The sequence below is a fragment of the Aotus nancymaae genome, unplaced genomic scaffold (assembly GCF_030222135.1).
Source record: "Aotus nancymaae isolate 86718 unplaced genomic scaffold, 86718_ANA_hifiasm-v0.15.2.pri h1tg000041l, whole genome shotgun sequence".
NCBI lineage: Eukaryota > Metazoa > Chordata > Mammalia > Primates > Aotidae > Aotus > Aotus nancymaae.
The window spans coordinates 16,633,202-16,649,437 of NW_026988455.1; the positions used below are offsets into that span (position 1 = coordinate 16,633,202).

At 47.4% G+C, this 16,236-nt stretch overlaps 1 long non-coding RNA gene across 1 annotated transcript in view; it reads left to right on the forward strand.

The window, feature by feature from the left end:
• The first annotated feature begins 1,083 nt into the window (after nucleotides 1-1,083).
• The window catches only part of LOC135268671 (uncharacterized), a 55,813-nt gene continuing 40,660 nt past the window's right edge, over nucleotides 1,084-16,236 (forward strand). Inside the window, exons 1-2 of the long non-coding RNA XR_010337005.1 lie at nucleotides 1,084-1,171; nucleotides 14,776-14,874. This is a non-coding gene — a long non-coding RNA (uncharacterized LOC135268671). The remainder of the gene's footprint in view (nucleotides 1,172-14,775; nucleotides 14,875-16,236) is intronic.

The following is a 16,236-nucleotide window of genomic DNA, read 5'->3' on the forward strand; positions in this document are numbered from 1 at the left end:
GCACTGTTCACAATAGCAAAGACTTGGAACTAACACAAACGTCCATCAAAGATAGACTGGATAAAGAAAATGTGGCACATATATCACATGGAATACTCTGCAGCCATTATAAAGGATGAGTTCATGTCCTTTGCAGGGACATGGATGAAGCTGGAAATGATGATTCTCAGCAAACTAGCACAGGAACAGAAAATCAAATGCCACATGTTCTCACTCATAAGTAGAGTTGATCAGTGAGAACACATGGACACAGGGAGGGGAACATTAAATACCAGGACCTGTCAGGGGTTGAGGTGCTAGGGAAGTGACAACACTAGGAGAAATACCTAATGTAAATGAACGGGTTGTTAAGGTCAGAAGGGGGTGGGCCTGGGTCCAGTCTGCAGGGCCCCTCCAGGCGCTGACCCAAGATGGAGTTGAGGTGGGGGCAGCGCTGGACCCCAGGGCCCCTGCCAGTCTCCCGGAGAGCTGGGTGACCCAGGCAGCCCTGGTGAGGCCGCAGGTGTCTGGGCCCTAGCAAGGCCCCCAGGCTCCCACAGGATGGATGCGGACAGTGAGGCTGAGGAGGCCCTGCTGCCCTCGGGACTGTGTCTCCAGCCCGCAGTTTTCCGTGGTTCTCTAGGTCCCCTCTGCCGAGGGGCAAGAGAGCCCACCCTGGATCCTGAGGCGCCGAGCTTGAGGGAGCCCAGAGCTCCCTCCAGGCCGCTTCCTTGGCAGATCTTGAAGCTGCCAGAGGAAGCAGGGGCAGATCCCGGGCGCTACAGGCAGAGGAAGCTGATCTCGGGGCTGTGGTCACAAGGCTCCACTCCTGCCACCTCTAGGGCTCTAGAGCCAGGGAGGATGAGAGACAGGAGGCCTTTAGTTCACCCCTGGGGCTAGACAGAGTGTCAGCCTGTGCCACAACCCGAGGTCGTTCTGGCCAGGCCGAGCCGCGGCCCCTTTAAGAGGGGGTGGTGCTTCAGCTTGAGGGGAGGGGCGCTGCCGGCGTGTGTGCCCTACAGAAGCCGAGACTGCGCTTCCTGCGAGGATCCGGCAGGAGCGCGGCGGCCGGAGGGAGAAGAAGCCGCGGCGCGGCCGGAGGGAGAAGAAGCGGCGGCGCGGTCGGAGGAGTTTCTTCGGAGAAGCTGTGGCGGCTTCCACGTAATAGTGGAGGAGGAGGCAGGTCTCTGCGGTAAGTGGCGGGGACTCGTACCCCACCAGGAACCCTCCAGGCCACCCTGCTCCTTCTCCGTGGCTCCCTGCTTTCCGGTCTTGACTTCTTTGTGGGCATTTGGGCCCCAGTCATCCACGTGGGGGCGGTTGTGGGGTCCTGGCAGTGGCAGCGTCTGCAACCCTGCCGGGAAGGTTATGTCTGTGTCTGACCTGCATCCAGCATCTAGGAGTGCACAGGCCCTGAGCCATGGTGAAGCCCGGGACCTGGGTCCCTCCGAACCCCATGGCCCTCTGAGCTGGGGTATCCTCATTTTCATTTCCATCTACAGTGTATGAGTCCCCCTTTTCTAAAACCACACCTGCATTTCTACTTTTTTTTAAGAGACTGAGTCTGATTCTGTCGCCTAGGCTGGAGTGCAGTGCCACAATCTCCGTTCACTGCAACCTTCACCTCCTGGGTTGAGGCAATTCTCCTGTCTCAGCCTCTTGAGTAGCTAGGACTACAGACACCCACCATGATGATGCCAGGCTAATATTTGTATTTTTAGTAGAGATGGGGTTTCACCATATTGGTCAGACTGGTTTCAAACTCCTGACCTCAGGTAATCCACCCAACTAGGCCTCCCAAAGCGCTGGGATTACAGGTATGAGCCACCTTGTCTGGCGAATTGCAGTTTTCTAATGGATTGTTCATTTTGAGTACCTAATCTCTTATCTGTTGTTCGAGTTTATGTCTGCAGAATTGTCTGGTCAGGTTCTAGATTGGATTCTTCTGCTTCTTTGTAGTTTTTTCTTTTTTTTTTAATTGCATTTTAGGTTTTGGGGTACATGTGAAAAACATGCAAAGTTGTTGCATAGGTGCATTCATGGCAGTGTGATTTGCTGCCTCCCTCCCCCTCACCCATATCTGGCATTTCTCCCCATGCTATCCCTCCCCAACTCCCCCCCCGCTGTCCCCCCCACTCCCCCGCAACAGACCCCCGTGTATAGTGCTCCCCTCCCTGTGTCCATGTGTTCTCCTTGTTCAACACCCTCCTATGAGTGAGAACATGTGGTGTTTGGTTTTGTGTTCTTGTGTCAGTTTGGTGGGAATGATGGTTTCCAGGTTCATCCATGTCCCTACAAAGGACGCGAACTCCTCATTTTTAATGGCTGCATAATATTCCATGGTGTATATGTGCCACATTTTTCCTGTCCAGTCTATCATCGATGGGCATTTGGGTTGGTTCCAGGTCTTTGCTATTGTAAACTGTGCTGCAATGAACATTCGTGTGCATGTGTCCTTATAGTAGAACGATTTATAATCCTTTGGATATATGCCCAGTAATGGGATTGCTGGGTCAAATGGAATTTCTATTTCTAGGTCCTTGAGGAATCGCCACACTGTTTTCCGCAGTGGTTGAACTAATTTACACTCCCACCAACAGTGTAAAAGTGTTCCTATTTCTCCACATCCTCTCCAGCATCTATTTTCTCCAGATTTTTTAATGATCGCCATTCTAACTGGCGTGAGATGGTATCTCAATGTAGTTTTGATTTGCATTTCTCTAATGACCAGTGATGATGAGCATTTTTTCATATGTTTGTTGGCCTCTTGTATGTCTTCTTTTGTAAAGTATCTGTTCATATCCTTCGCCCATTTTTGAATGGGCTTGTTTGTTTTTTTCTTGTAAATCTTTTTTAGCTCGTTGTAAATTCTGGATATCAGCCCTTTGTCAGATTGGTAGGCTGCAAAAATTTTTTCCCATTCTGTTGGTTGCCGATTCACTCTATTGACTGTTTCTTTTGTCGTGCAGAAGCTGTGGAGTTTGATTAGGTCCCATTTGTCTATTTTGGCTTTTGTTGCCAATGCTTTTGGTGTTTTGGTCATAAAGTCCTTGCCTACGCCTATGTCCTGAATGGTTTTGCCTAGGTTTCCTTCTAGTGTTTTTATGGTGTTAGGCCTTATGTTTAAGTCTTTAATCCATCTGGAGTCAATTTTAGTGTAAGGTGTCAGGAAGGGGTCGAGTTTCTGCTTTCTGCATATGGTTAGCCAGTTTTCCCAACACCACTTATTGAACAGGGAATCCTTTCCCCAGTGCTTGTTTTTATCAGGTTTGTCAAAGATCGGGTGGTTGTAGATATGTTGTGTCGCCTCCGACGCCTCTGTTCTGTTCCATTGGTCTATATCTCTGTTTTGGTACCAGTACCATGCTGTTTTGATTACCGTAGCCTTGTAGTAGAGTTTGAAGTCCGGTAGTGTGATGCCTCCTGCTTTGTTCTTTTTGCTTAGAATTGACTTGGCTATGCGGGCTCTCTTTTGGTTCCATATGAAGTTTAAAGTGGTTTTTTCCAGTTCTGTGAAGAAGGTCATTGGTAGCTTGATGGGGATAGCGTTGAATCTGTAAATTACTTTGGGCAGTATGGCCATTTTCACGATATTAATTCTTCCTAACCATGAACATGGAATGTTTCTCCATCTGTTTGTGTCCTCTCTTATTTCATTGAGCAGTGGTTTGTAGTTCTCCTTGAAGAGGTCCTTTACGTTCCTTGTTAGTTGTATTCCTAGGTATTTTATTCTCTTTGTAGCAATTGTGAATGGCAGTTCGTTCTTGATTTGGCTCTCTTTAAGTCTATTATTGGTGTATAGGAATGCTTGTGATTTTTGCACATTGATTTTGTATCCTGAGACTTTGCTGAAGTTGCTTATCAGTTTCAGGAGATTTTGGGCTGAGATGATAGGGTCTTCTAGATATACAATCATGTCGTCTGCAAATAGAGACAATTTGACTTCCTCCTTTCCTAATTGAATACCCTTTATTTCTTTTTCTTGTCTGATTGCTCTGGCTAGAACTTCCAGTACTATATTGAACAGGAGTGGTGAGAGAGGGCATCCTTGTCTAGTGCCCGATTTCAAAGGGAATGCTTCCAGTTTTTGCCCATTCAGTATGATATTGGCTGTTGGTTTGTCATAAATAGCTTTTATTATTTTGAGGTACGTTCCGTCGATACCTAGTTTATTGAGAGTTTTTAGCATAAAGGGCTGTTGAATTTTGTCGAAGGCCTTCTCTGCATCAATTGAGATAATCATGTGGTTTTTGTCTTTGGTTCTGTTTATGTGGTGAATTACATTTATAGACCTGCGTATATTGAACCAGCCTTGCATCCCCGGGATGAATCCTACTTGATCATGGTGGATAAGCTTTTTGATGTGCTGTTGCAATCGGCTTGCCAGTATTTGATTGAAGATTTTTGCATCTATGTTCATCATGGATATTGGCCTGTAATTTTCTTTTCTTGTTGAGTCTCTGCCGGGTTTTGGTATTAGGATAATGTTGGTCTCATAAAATGATTTGGGAAGGATTCCTTCTTTTTGGATTATTTGAAATAGTTTCAGTAGGAATGGTACCAGTTCCTCTTTGTATGTCTGGTAGAATTCGGCTGTGAACCCATCTGGACCTGGGCTTTTTTTGGGTGGTAGGCTCTTAATTGCTGCCTCGACTTCAGACCTTGTTATTGGTCTATTCAAGGTTTCGACTTCTTCCTGGTTTAGGCTTGGGAGGAGGCAACTGTCCAGGAATTTATCCATTTCTTCCAGGTTTTCTAGTTTATGTGCATAGAGTTGTTTGTAATAATCTCTGATGATGGTTTGAATTTCTGTGTCATCTGTGATGATATCCCCTTTATCATTTTTTACTGCATCTATTTGGTTATTCTCTCTTTTCTTTTTTATTAGTCTGGCTAGTGGTCTGTCTATTTTGTTGATCTTTTCAAAAAACCAGCTCCTGGATTTATTGATTTTTTGAAGGGTTTTTCGTGTCTCTATCTCCTTCAATTCTGCTTTGATCTTAGTTTCTTATCTTCTGCTAGGTTTTGAGTTTTTTTGATCTTGCTCCTCTAGCTCTTTCAATTTTGACGATAGAGTGTCAATTTTAGATCTCTCCTTTCTTCTCACGTGGGCACCTATTGCTATATATTTTCCTCTAGAGACTGCTTTAAATGTGTCCCAGAGATTCTGGTATGTGGTGTCTTCGTTCTCGTTGGTTTCGAAGAGCATCTTTATTTCTGCCTTCATTTCAGTGTTTATCCAGTTAACATTCAGGAGAAAGTTGTTCAATTTCCATGAGGCTGTGCGGTTCTGGGTTGGCTTCTGAATTCTGAGTTCTAACTTGATTGCACTGTGGTCTGAGAGACTGTTTGTTATGGTTTCCGTTCTTTTGCATTTGCTGAGGAGTGATTTACTTCCAATTATGTGGTCAATTTTAGAGTAGGTGTGATGTGGTGCCGAGAAGAATGTATATTCTGTGGATTTGGGGTAGAGAGTTCTGCAAATGTCTATTAGGTTTGCTTGGTCCAGGTCTGAGTTCAAGTCCTGGATATCCTTGTTAATTTTCTGTCTCGTTGATCTGTCTAATATTGACAATGGGGTGTTGAAGTCTCCCACTATTATTGTGTGGGAGTCTAGGTCTCTTTGTAAGTCTTTAAGAACTTGCCTTATGTATCTAGGTGCTCCTGTATTAGGTGCATATATATTTAGGATCGTTAGCTCTTCTTGTTGCATTGATCCTTTTACCATTATGTAATGTCCTTCTTTGTCTCTTTTGATCTTTGTTGCTTTAAAGTCTATTTTATCAGAGATGAGAATTGCAACTCCTGCTTTTTTTTGTTCTCCATTTGCTTGGTAAATCTTCCTCCATCCCTTTATTTTGAGCCTTTGTGTATCCTTGCTTGTGAGGTGGGTTTCCTGGATACAGCACACTGATGGGTTTTGGCTTTTTATCCAATTTGCCAATCTGTGTCTTTTGATTGGGGCATTTAGTCCGTTTACATTTAGGGTTAATATTGTTATGTGTGAATTTGATCCTGTCATTTTGATGCTAGCTGGCTGTTTTTCCCATTGGTTGATGCAGATTCTTCATTGTGTTGATGCTCATTACCATTTCGTGCATTTTTGGAGTGGCTGGTACTGGTTGTTTTTTTCTATGTGTAGTGCCTCCTTCAGGAGCTCTTGTAAAGCTGGTCTGGTGGTGATGAAATCTCTGAGTACTTGCTTGTTCTCAAAGGATTTTATTTTTCCTTCACTTATGAAGCTTAGTTTGGCTGGATATGAAATTCTGGGTTGAAAGTTCTTTTCTTTAAGGATGTTGAATATCGGCCCCCACTCCCTTCTGGTCTGTAGGGTTTCTGCTGAGAGATCTGCTGTAAGTCTGATGGGCTTCCCTTTGTGGGTAACCCGACCTTTCTCTCTGGCTGCCCTTAGTATTTTCTCCTTCATTTCAACCCTGGCGAATCTGACGATTATGTGCCTTGGGGTTGCTCTTCTAGAGGAATATCTTTGTGGTGTTCTCTGTATTTCCTGGACTGGAATATTGGCCTGCCTTGCTAGGTTGGGGAAGTTTTCCTGGATAATATCCTGAAGAGTATTTTCCAGCTTGGATGCATTCTCTTCGTCACATTCAGGTACACCTATCAAACGTAGATTAGGTCTTTTCACATAGTCCCATATTTCTTGTTGACTCTGTTCATTCCTTTTTACCCTGTTTTCTCTAATCTTGCCTTCTCGTTTTATTTCATTGAGTTGATCTTCGACCTCTGATATCCTTTCTTCTGCTTGGTCAATTCGGCTGTTGAAACTTGTGCATGCTTCGCAAAGTTCTTGTGTTGTGTTTTTCAGCTCCATCAATTCGCTCATATTCCTCTCTAAGTTGTCCATTCTCGTTAACATTTCGTCAAGTCTTTTTTCAAGGTTCTTAGTTTCTTTGCATTGGGTTAGAACATGTTCTTTTAGCTCACGGAAGTTTCTTATTATCCACTTTCTGAAAGCTGATTCTGTCATTTCATCACGCTCATTCTCCATCCAGTCTTGTTCCCTTGCTGGTGAGGAGTTGTGTTCCCTTGTAGGAGGAGAGGTGTTCTGGTTTTGGGTGTTTTCATCCTTTTTGCGCTGGTTTCTTCCCATCTTTGTGGATTTATCCACCTATCGACTTTGTAGTTGCTGTCTTTCTGATTTTGGTAATTTTAAGTCTGTAGTAGCTGAACTCATAAACCCCCTTTTCTTCCCCCTAGGTGGTCTGTCCCAGGGAATTAGGGCGTTATGATTTTCCGCTGTTGCAATGGTTTTCCCTGCCCACAAGGTGGCAGCCTAGTCACACTCAGCCTGCAGAGGCTTCGTTGAGCTGCTGTGGGCAAATTGTCCTGGGAACTGCAGGGTGTTTCCTGGTGGGTGACGCCCCTCCTCCACAGAGCTGGACCGTCCCGTGTTCAGCCGTGTTTCCAGAGGCGTCCTCTTTGCCCAGGAAACTCTTGGGTTGAGTCCCTGCCTCAGATCCCCTTGCTGGCCCAGAGGGGATCCGGTCTCGCTCACTCTGCACAAGGGGCCACTGCTCCCTGCCTCGGGTGCAGGCAGAGCAGCTGCGCCAGTCCAACCAGTGGCGCTGGCAACCCGTGGAGCTTTGCCACCTGTGAATCTCCTGGTCTGTGGGCAGTAAAAATCCGCTGCCCTGTGAGCCGCTGCATCAGCCAAAGCAGTGGCTCTGAGACTCGTGGCGCGCCCTTGCCCGGGAGTGTCCTGGCTTGAATCCCTGCTTCAGCTCCCCTTGCTGGCTCAGAGGTGATTCAGTCTCTCTCGCTCTGTACGTGGATCCGCCGCCCCCCACCTCAGGGCGTAGGCCGAGCGGCGCACCGCTCCGCTCAAACCAGCGGCGCTGGTGACCCGTGCGGCTCCTCCTCCTGTTAATCCCCAGGTCTGTGGTCAGTAAAAATCTGTCTGGAAATGCGGCGTCCACTCACCCTCTGCGCCTTCTTTCGGAGCTGCGATCCCGACTTCCTCCTAATCGGCCATCTTGAAAACCTCCTAAGGTGATATTTTTCTTAAGGCGCCTATTGGTGATATGTACTCTCAAAGCAAAGACAGGCAAGTATGCTATTTTCACAGATGTCAGACTACAAAAGTGTGTTTTCAAAATCTCTGGTTACTTGGGTTCCTAAGCCTTCCCCTCAACTTTGTAGATGGTATTCTAGTGTTTCCCTGAATTTTATATCACAGAGGAAAAGCCAGGGTCAGTCTAATTTTCATTCATTTCTAAGTGCTTTTCTCAGATCCTGGAATAGTTTAAAGTTTTCCAGCATTTTAATACATTTTCTGCCAGGATATTTCTATGTGAGGATTTCTTTTTATACAACATGATTTTTTTAAAAGTCAAGAAAAAATATTTTTTGTTTATTTTTTCCATTAGTTTGTTGTTCTTGTTCTACTCTATTCTGAAAAATGTGTTATATTAATATTGGAGTTTTAAAATTGGGTGTCACAGAGCTCTCATTCTCATTACTTTTATTTTGTTATCCTTTTCCTCTACATTCTTGGAGAACTTCTCCAATGTATTCTTAATATCAATGATTTGATTTTTGTGTGTGTGTGTGGTATCAGTCTTGCTGGCAAATATCTTCATGTGGATATTTAAATGCTTTTTGATCCCTTGCAAATCTTTTTTTTTTTTTTAATTGCACTTAGATTCTGGGGTACATGTGCAGATCATGCAGGATTGTTGCATAGGTACACACATGGCAATGTGGTTTGCTGCCTCCATCCCCTGTCACCCACATCTGGCATTTCTCCCCATATTATCCCTCCCCTACCTCCCCATCCCCCTGCTGTCCCTCCCTTGCCCCCCCCAACAGACCCCAGTGTGTGATGTTCCCCTCCCTGCGTCCATGTGTTCTCATTGTTCAACACCCACATATGAGTGAGAACATGTGGTGTTTGATTTTCTGTTCTTGTGTCAGTTTGCTGAGAATGATGGTTTCCAGATTCATCCATGTCCCTACAAAGGGCATGAACTCATCGTTTCTTATGGCTGCATAGTATTCCATGTTATTTATATGCCACATTTTCCTTGTCCAATCTATCGTCGATGGGCATTTGGGTTGGTTCCAAGACTTTGCTATTATAAACAGTGCTGCTATGAACATACGTGTGCATATGTCCTTATAATAGAACAATTTATAATTCTTTGGATATATACCCAGTAATGGAATTGCTTAGTCAAATGGAATTTCTACTTCTAGGTCCTTGAGGAAGCGCCACACTGTCTTCCACAATGGTTGAACTAGTTTACTCTCCCACCAACAGTGTAAAAGTGTTCCTATTTCTCCACGTCCTCTCCAGCATCTGTTGTCTCCAGGTTTTTTAATGATCACCTTTCTAACAGGTGTGAGGTGATATCTCAATGTGGTTTTGATTTGCATTTCTCTACTAATCAGTGATGATAAGCATTTTTTCATGTGTTTGTTGGCCTCCTATATGTCTTCTTTTGAAAAATGTCTGTTCATATCCTTCTCCCACTTTTGGATGGGTTTCTTTATTTTTTTCTTGTAAATCTGTTTTAGTTCTTTGTAGATTCTGGATATTAGCCCTTTGTCAGATGGGTAGATAGCAAAAATTTTTTCCCATTCTGTTGGTTGTCGGTTCACTCTATTGACTGTTTCTTTTGCTGTACAGAAGCTCTGGAGTTTAATTAGGTTCCATTTGTCTATTTTGGCTTTTGTTGCCAATGCTGTTGGTGTTTTAGTCACGAAGTTCTTGCCTGTGTTACATATATTCCTTTTCATCTCCTTCCATTTCATTTTTCTTTCTTTTCTTTTCTTTTTCTTTTTTTCTTTTTCATGAGACAGTCTTGCTCTGTTGCCTAGGCTGGTATGCAATGGCACAATCTTGGCTCACTGCAACCTTCGCCTCCTGGGTTCAAGCAGTTTTCTGTCTTTAATTCCTGAGTAGCTGGAATTACAGGCGCCCACCACCATGCCTAGCTAATTTTTTGTACTTTTAGTAGAGATGGAGTTTCACTATCTTGGACAGGTTGGTCTTGAACTCCTGACCTTGTGATCCGCCCACCTCAACCTCCCAAAGTGCTGGGATTACAGGCATGAGCCATGGCACCTGCCCCTTCCATTTCATTTTTCCTTTAGGAGATTCTCACTATAAATTTTTACTCTTCATTTCATGAAGTCCACATGTCCTTGAATTGTTTTGAGACTTGCTCCACCCCTCAGACTTTGGGATATGGTTCTGAAAGGGTTTTGCCCATCTCCATGTCAGTTTTCTCCTTTATTTCAAAGCAAGGTCTGTCCCTACCTAGTTCTTACCAACAGATAGGAGTGTGGATTGCTTCAGGCTGCACCTTATGTCCACTTGGGTGATGTATGGTGAGTTCCAGTTCTAAGGCTAGAGGGAAGTTTGATGTATGATGGTCCAAATTTAGGTACCAGGTTCTAGCTGGCTTTCACTTACTACAGTTTCTGCTTTAAAAAAAAAATAGATTTGCCAGGTGCAGTGGCTCACACCTGTAATCCTAGTACTTTGGGAGGCTGAGGTGGGTAGATCACCTGAGGTCAGGAGTTCAAGACCAGCCTGGCCATCATGGTGAAACCCCATCTTCAAAAAAAAAAAATGATTCAAGTGGGCACATAGGCATGTTTGTTACATGGATGTATTATGTGATGCTGAGGTTTGAGGTATGATTGATTTGTCACCTGGGTTGTGAGCATAGTACCCAATAAATTTCCTTTTATTTTTCCTCCCTCCTTTCTTCCTTTTCTTCCTTTCTCTTTCTTTCTTTTCTTTCTTTCTCTCTTTTTCTTTCTCTCTGTTTCTCTCTCTCTCTCTTTCTCCTTCCCTCCTTCCCTCCTTTCTTCCTTCCTTTTTTCCTTCTTTTGTTTATTTCTTTCTTTTGAAATGGAGTCTTAACTCTGTCCCTGAGGCTGGAGTGCAGTGGCACAATCTAGGCTCACTGCAGCCTTCCCCTCTCAGGTTCAAGAGATTCTCCTGCCTCAGCCTCCTGAGTAGCTGGGATTACAGGTGCACACTACCACACCTGGGTAATTTTTGTATTTTAAGTAAAGATGGGATTTCACCATGTTGGCCAGGCTGGTCTTGAATGTCTAACCTCAAGTGATCCACCATGGCCTCCAAAAGTGCTCGGATTGCAGGCATGAGCCACCATGCCCAGCACAATAGATAGTTTTTCAGTCTTTCCCCCCAACTCCTCCAGTATCTCTTGTTCCCATCTTTATGTCTGTGAGTACCTAATATTGAGTTCTCACTTATAAGTGAGAATATGCAGGGTCTGGTTTTCTGTTCCTGAGTTAATTCACTTAGGATAATGGCCTCCAGCTGCACTCATGTTGCTGCAAAGGACATGATTTCATTCTTTTTCACAGCTGCATATTATTTCCTGGTGCATATATGCCACATTATCCAATCCACTGTTGATGATCACCTAAGTTGATTCCATGTCTTTGCTATTGTGAATAGTGCTGCAATAAACATGTGAGTCACAGGTTTCTTTTTGGTAGAAGGATTTATTTTCCTTTGGGTATATCCCAGTAATGGCATCACTGGATAGAATGATAAATCTAATTTTAGCTTGTTGAAAAAATCTCCAAATTGCATTCTGCAGAAAGGAAACATTTTCAAATTGCATTTCCCCAGGGGGAAACAAATTCAGAACCCCAGTGTACAATATGTATTTGTATAGCTGCAGCTTTCACCTGTGACATCTTATTCTTTGCCCCTGTCTAGTTCTTCCTTGTTTTGAACCAACAGAGCACTTGAAAAACAGCCATCATCACTATTTGGTGCTGCCAGGGTTGGTGTTTTCTTTGTCTCCATGTCCAGTTCTTTATTCATGGAGGCTACATCCCCCAGGCAGGTATCATGGTGCTCTGGTAGAACCTGGGCTTTGACGTCAGATCTCAAGTGAAGCCCCAGCTCCATCCCACCAGCTCCATTATCTTGAACTGCTTACAGAGCTTCTCTAAGTCTCAGTTCATTCATCCATACAGTGGAGCTCAAAGCATCTTTGAGATGATTAAATGAGATAATACAAGACACTATTTGTAAGGTGCTTGAAACCTGGAAATAATAAACTGAGTGCTCACTATGGTTAAGCATTCTTCAGGGACTTCATGTGTTTTAAAATATGAGGTAGGCACTGTTAACGTTTCTAGTTCACAGAGAGGAAGGAGGCTTGGAGAGGTTAAGGTGTTTGCCCATCCTTGCACAGCTAGTAGGTGGTAATGCTGGGATTCACCCCTTCAGAGACTTCAGAGACTGAGCTCTTAACCCATCATGTCACCATACATGCTGTCTCAAAAATTTGTCACTGCCATTCCCTCCACTCCGCACAATTTCATATTAGTTCGGCTTTTGTTGAGTTGATTTGTCAGGACATCAACATTTGTGAAGAAAGGTGAGTTAAGAGTGGAGTGGGGGGGTAGGATGGGGGAAATTGCAGAGTGCCCTAGAAGTTGCAAAGTGTGTTTCTTAGTATATGAAGACTGAGGGGGGCATAGTAGAAGTTGTCTGAGAATTCTGCTAACCTTGCAGGCTGCCTGTCATTTTCATGAGGTAGAACCAGGACAAGTCTTATAGTTTGGGCTGTGATATAGGGATTCCGTCTAGATTTAGGCTTGTTTGACCATTGGCTTAGTTGTGGGTTTTGTTGTTGTTGTTGTTGCTTTGTTTTTAGGGCCTCCGTCTCCCAGGCTGGAGTGCAGTGGTGCAATCACAGCTCCCTGCAGCTGTGATCTTGACCTCCTGGGCTCAAGAGATCCTCCCAAGTAGCTGGGTCTACAGGTTTGTGCCACTATGCCTGGCTAATTTTTTGAATATTTTGTAGAGATGGTGTCTTTCTTTGTTGCCCAGGCTTGAACTCCTGGGCTTAAGTGATCCCTCTGCCTCAGCCTCCTGAAGAGCTGGGATTACAGGTGGGCACCACCATGGCTAACTTCAATTGTTTGTAGAGCTGGGGTCTCACTATGCTGCCCAAGCTGGTCTTGAACTTCTGGTCTCAAGAAATGCCAGAGCACTGGGATTATACCTGTAAGCCACTCTGCTGGGTCAGTTCCTTCTAGATTTAGGCTGTAGTTTGATCATTGGCTTAGTTTTGGAGAGAAAGCTGTGTTTCCATGTTTTTGGATTTTAGCCTTTCATGAGAAGCTGGGAGAATGGGTATTAGAATTTTATCTATCTATCTATCTATCTATCTGTTGTTATTGTTTGAGACAGGGTCTTGCTCTGTTGTCCAGGCTGGAGTGCAGTGGTGCAACACTGCCAGTGGTGAGGGGTGTGTTGGGGTTGCTATCAGGTGTTACATTGCCCCCAGTGGGTAGGGGGTGTGATATCCAGGACATTATTGCCTGTGTCTGGGAGCTGGCTGGGGGCACTATCCAAGGTTGCATTGCCCACATGGGGAGCAGGTTATGAGGCACTATCTGGGACTGCAATGCTGGTGATGGAGGATGGGTTAGGGCTACTATAGGGTGCTGCACTGCTGGTGGCAGGGAAGGGAGTGTTTAAAGGTGCCATGGGGACTACACTGAGACAGAGGTGGAGGAGCTTGTTGGGAGAGCTACACAGGGTTGGACTGCCTGTGGAGCGGGGTAGAGGGTTGGTGGGTACACTGTTGGGGCCAGATGCACAGCCTGAGTGTGCGGGAGGTGGCGGGTGGGTTGGGTGCTCTCAGGGATCTGCACTGCCTGGCAAAGAGTGGGTGAGTGTGCTATTTTGGGCTGCGTGGGTTGTGGCAGGGGCAGGTTGGGTGCACTATCAGGGGCTACCCGAGCTATCCATGGGGGTACTTCCCAAGGTGGAGAGAGAGTTTGGAGTGCTATCCGTGGCTGCACTGCCCAAGGCAGGGAGTTGGTTGGGGATGGTATCCAGGGCCGCACTGTTCCCAATGGGGAGTGGGTTAGGGCACTCACTGTTCAGTGTTGCAGTGCGCACAGTGGGGGGTGGTTTGGGTGCCATATGGGGACATCACTGCCTGCAGTGGGGGTCTTGTTGGGGATGCCGTCTGTGGTTACACTGCCCACCGCATGGAGTCTGTTGGGGTGCTATCCCAGGCTGTGCTGCCCATGGCAGGGAGGCAGTGTGCGGGTGCCATCGAGTGCTGCAGTGTCTAAGGCAGGGGCAGGTTAGGGGCTGCCATCACGTGCTACACTGCCAGTGGTGGGGTCTGGGGTGTTGGCACTATCCTGGGGCTACACTGCCAGTGGCAGCGGGTTAGGGGCTCTGTCGAAAGCTGCACTGCTGTTGGCAAGCAATGGAGCCTTCAGTGAGAGCTGTGGTCTCTGAGAGAGGAGTGGTACTCCTCTTCCCAGACTCTAAACTCTAAAGGGCCATATCTTCCTGCATGGCAGGACACATTTCTGTGAATATCCTGATCACAGCAGGGCACCCAGACCCATCTTGGTTCCCAGGCCTGAGCCCTCACATTCTGTGTTGCAGAGACTGCCAGGGATGCCCAGGCATGCAGTAGCAGACACCATGGGGTGACAGGGCCCTGTGGGTGGAGGTCTCAGGAGTGGGAACCAGCATGTTGGTGAGGAGGGCTGGCTGGGGCTGAGTTTCTGCTGCTCCTGCTTCCTGAGCACAGCCTGGGTGGTCCCAGTGGTTCCTGTGGAGCGGGAAGCCCAGATACCATGGTGTTTCCAGTCTCCACTCCCTAGCCAGTTTGGGCCAAAAAGAACTGCCATGGACTTTGGAGGGTGGGTGTGAGTGCCTTCACCGAAACTGGCCTGTGCCACCCAGTGGCCAGCATGACAAGGTGGAGGTCTAATGCTACCACTGTCTGTGTCCCGTTCTAGGCTTTTCTGGCTTTGCCCACCCAGCTGCTCTATGCCAGGAGAAGGAAGAGCCGTCTGCTGCATGCTGGAGGCTGGAGCCTGTGGCAGAGCACTGGAGAGGTAGGAGGGTGACTGGTTGCCACTAGAGCAGGGAAAGGGGTGCAGAGGTGGCCAGGTGGCAGCCTCTGAGGTGGCCTCATTCCCCGGGTCCCCCACTGCTGGTTACGGCAGGCAGAGCTGGGGTTGCCACCTCTTCTGCTGCAGCGTGTGCAGGTGGAACCTGCAGTTGAGGCCATGGCAGAGGGTGGCAGTGCAGGTCCCAGACCTGAGTGAGGCCTGAGGGTCGTGAAATACCCTCCTCCCACCCACTCCTCTTTGGCGGCTCCCTGAGTGCTGGGCTTTGGGTCCCTACACTGTGCAGCCACTGGAATGGGGCTGAGCGCCACTTCCTGCCCTCCTGCAGCTGCGGCTTCACCGCCTCTGTTAGGGCCATGGTGGCATCTGGCCTCTGGTTCTGTGCAGCTGGCCTCCATGTGCATGTCCAGGGTTGCCACCACTGCTGATGTGCACCATCTGCAGGGGGCAGCTGCAGCTGAGCCCATGGCATCAGCTGGCAGGGCTAGTCCCAGAAGACCCGAGGGCCACCAGCAGACTGCCCTCCCAGCCTAGGGCTCCTCTTTCTTGGCCAATGCATAGAGCGACGGGTCACGGTTGCTGGGTGCTGTGCAGCCGCTGGATCCTCAAGGCGGGCTGGCCAGTTCCTGCTTTCCTGCAGCAGCAGGGCCAACTGCCTGTGTTAGGATCTGTGGAGGCTTCTGGCCCTGGGATCCTCATTGCAGTGGTGCGGGTGGGCAGTGTCAGTGGTTGTCACTGTGGCAGCTGCATGGCCATGTGCAGGTGGCAGCTGCAGCTGAGCCCAAGGCAGAGGCTGGCCCTAGACAGCCCGAGAATTGCCCAGTGCACTGCCTAGGGTTCATCTTCCTTTCCCCTGCCCAGAGCATGGGTCTGGGCACTGTGCAGCCTTGGGGGTGGTGCTGAGCACCGGTTCCTGCCCTCCTTCTGTTCCTTTTTGACCCTGGTCCTGGATGCTGGTTGTGGGCACTGGGTACCCTGCAGCCACTGGGATGGGGCTGGGTGCCAGTTCCAGTCCTCCTCCTGCTGCGAGGCCTGATTTAGGCCCTGCAGCAGGGTCTGACCCTTGGGTCTGTGTTGCTGGTGGAGGTGGATGGGATCAGGGGTTGCCACCACTGCTGCCGCATGCCATCTATAAATGGCAGGTGCAGCAGAATGCACGGGAGGCCACAGGGCTGGTCTCAGACAGCCTGGGGGTCACCCAAGGCACCTCCCTCCACCCTAAGATCCGTGCTTCCTTTGCCCAAGCCCAGCGCATGAGGTTGCGGGCTCTGGGCCCACTGCAGCCCCCGGGATGATGCTGAGCACCGGTTTCTGCCCCCTTGCAGCTGTGCCGCCAACCACCTAAGT